Below are 3,032 nucleotides of genomic sequence, written 5' to 3'. Positions count from 1 at the left end.
CAGTGAGGAGAGGGAGAGAGCAGGGGAGGAGGAGACAACTGTGGCGTTTTCAGGAATGCCCAATCTTGATGCTCACCTGAGCATGCATCAAGGGAAAGGAGGCTTGAGTCTGGGGGGTGTGGCTTGGGGAGCAGAGCCTGAAATGAGTGTCAGGGTGACACAGGCTCCTCAAGTCTCTTGATTCCACAAGGCTTAGGCCTCTTCTTCCACCGGGGTGGTTGGGAGGAGTTCGTGTGCAAGCCGCATGGTGCCAGGAGAGACTGGTCAAGTGGAGCAGATGGCATCAGACGCTGTCAAGCGTGTGTCTCTGTGGTTCACGCAGCTGCAGTGTCTCTGGGAGAAATTCCCAGTTGGGAAGCATGCCTCCACCCACCACTTTTCTGTCAGTTTGTCTTCTGTCAAGGATTGTGTGTTGTTGTGATTCAAATGCAAGCAGGGTCACCCAAAGGAAACAGGTTTCAGCAGGGTCTCTGTTAGGTCTTTCAGAGACAAGAGACAGAGGGAGATCTTTAATAGATTCCTTGAGGGAGGTCTGGTTTGTAGGGAACAGGAAATTAAAGAAAATGAGGTGAAAGGATTTAGGATAGTCCTTTGTCTATAGCCAGAGAATTCGCTAACTTACAAGGCAGAGAGAGTACACGAGGGCCGCTGTTACAGAAAGGAAAAGAACACGAGGTGTAACACAGACCCACTAACAAACTACAGTTGTCTGGCGAGGACAGAGTCAAATGGCTCTGGTGCCACCGCCCCGATTCCGCTCCAGGAGCCGGGGCGGGAAGGGACGGTGGAGAGAGCAGGCGGCAGGAAGGGTCCCCGAGAAAGAGGCACGGGAGTTTCAGGTAGCTAGCAGGGGGCGAGGAGCGCGCGAAGCCGCAGGAATGCCAGTTGGACTTCTTCTGCGCCAGCTGTCCATTTTAGGTTTGCTGAATCCCGCGCATCTTTCCTGCAAAGGGCCGGCGCCCGCTGACGTCTCCTGATCCGGCGCGGAGACGGCCGAGCGCGCCCCGGAAACAGAAGGGGTTTCTGCTGCCGCCTCCCAACCCGCGTCCAGACGGAGAAGAAACTACTAAAGATGACTCGTGGTCACTGCAGGCCCCGCCCCCATGCCGCCCTCATGATCTCCAGGCCCCGCCCTTCGCACAGACCCCACCCCTTACCCAGGTGATGCAATTTCCTGCTGACCTCACTTCCTTTGCCTGAGAAGGCTCGGAGGGAGCGTCCCACGAGTTCCCACGGGTGAGTGAGTCTCCGTGTCTGTGCTGATCCCAGGCGCGGAGTCCCCGCGGGCCTGGCGTCCCCAGCGGTGTCCGGGTTCCCGCGGACGTTACACTTCCCGCACCCCGTCCGCCCGCGACCGCCTGGGACGTTTCCAGTTAAATCCTCTGAGCTGGCTACAGGCCTCTCTGCCTTCGGGCCTGGGGATACTCTGTCCCCCGTTTCTTGCTCAGAGCCCCTCCTGCACCCTCACTCCTCTCTCCAGAAAGGCGCGATTGGGGGCGGGTTCTTGCCTGGGCCCGTCCCTTCCGTGTCAGGTCCTGGACACGAGAGCAGGGGACCCCTCGAGGGCCTTTCCTGAAAGGAGAGGCCACCCGTGCAGTCATCAGGCCACCCCGCTGATGACTGAGGTCTCTCTTAGAGCTTAACTTCGCACCTGACCTTGCTTTGCAAAAGGTGCCATAGCAGCCCAGCCCCGAGTCCCGCACAGATGAAGCCCTCACACGGATCGCAGCCCCACAGAGAGTAAGCTCCACGAGTGCTTTCCGCCCCGGAACCCAGGTTTGGGTAACATGGCCCTATGACCTTCACCTCTCCAGGCAGTTCAGAGAGGGGCAGTCTCTCTTGGTTTGCCCTCGTGTGTCCTTGATGGTGGTCACCAAACTGGAGACAGTAGAGGGGGTCTCCTAGACAGGAGCCATGTGCTCAGTCTTGCCCTGACTGCATGGGTCATGAGGCCCTGGACCCATCTTGTAAGCCCTCTATCTAAGGATGGAACTGTCTGTCATTGTGATGTACTGATTGACCACCAGACATGCTTTTGTGACATTTTCCTTTGCCCTTCCCCTCCCCCACATCCTCTTTATCTCACATCTCAATTGTGAACCTGGGAAGCCAGTCGGCTTGTGAAGGCTTTAAAATATGTCACTTGATGTACTGCTGTGGATGAGATTTTTGCAAGGCTTATTGCATCTGCAGTTACATTACACTGACAGAGCAGAATTGTAGAGTGACCGTGGCAGCTCATTTCTCTGTATTTTATCGCTACTTGGCCATGAGATTTCAGCATCAAAGTGCATCATTAGCCTTTTCTAGGTTGTTGTTAGGTGTCATCCTGTCCATTTGAACTCATACAACCCTCTGTATAGTAGAATGAAACACTGCCCTGTCCTGTACCATCCTCACAAATGTTCCCATGTGTGAGCCCTTTGCTACAGCCCTCTGTCCATCCATTTTATTGAAGGCCTTTCTGTGTTTTGCCTCTCTTCTCCCTTACCAAGCACAATGTCCTTCTCCAGGCCCTGGTCTCCTGAAAAAAAAAAATGTGGGAACCAAAGTATGACAAATCATAGAGGCCAGTCCCACAGAGGAGAAAATGCCAGTGGTCATCACATTTAGTTAGTCAAGCTGGTGTGCCTTTCATGATCTGCAAATAGGAGAAAATCTTGGAGCGACCATCTCAAAGCCTGGTGTGTAAATCCTAGGATCCTTTCACAGTTTAAGAGTCATGCATTCAGGTTCAGTAAACTTGTCAGAAAAGTGGAATTTGAGGAGTTCAAGTAGAAAGCAAATGTTTTTTGTTGTTGTTTTTTACATCATTTTATCGAGTGCTCTTACAACTTTTGTTACAATCAATTGTATCCGACATATTGCACATATATTCCATCATTCTTTTCTGGACATTTACTTTCCATTGAGCCCTTATGATCAGCTTTTTTAAAAAAATCGTTTTATTAGGGACTTATACAACTCTTATCACAATCCATACATACATCAATTGTGTAAAGCACATTTGTACATTCATTGCCCTCATCATT

At 52.1% G+C, this 3,032-nt stretch overlaps 1 protein-coding gene across 1 annotated transcript in view; it reads left to right on the top strand.

The window, feature by feature from the left end:
• Window positions 1-1,219: 1,219 nt before the first annotated feature.
• The window catches only part of LOC123522797 (zinc finger protein 501-like), a 26,468-nt gene continuing 24,655 nt past the window's right edge, over window positions 1,220-3,032 (top strand). Inside the window, exon 1 of the mRNA XM_045300193.1 lies at window positions 1,220-1,236. The gene's annotated coding sequence lies outside the window, so the exon portion shown is untranslated. The remainder of the gene's footprint in view (window positions 1,237-3,032) is intronic.

The sequence above is a fragment of the Echinops telfairi genome, unplaced genomic scaffold (assembly GCF_000313985.2).
Source record: "Echinops telfairi isolate 266 unplaced genomic scaffold, ASM31398v2 ScPeMD7_7461;HRSCAF=8499, whole genome shotgun sequence".
NCBI classification, from domain to species: domain Eukaryota; kingdom Metazoa; phylum Chordata; class Mammalia; order Afrosoricida; family Tenrecidae; genus Echinops; species Echinops telfairi.
Note: the sequence above shows the minus strand (reverse complement) of the source record. Positions and strands in the feature narration are given on the sequence as shown.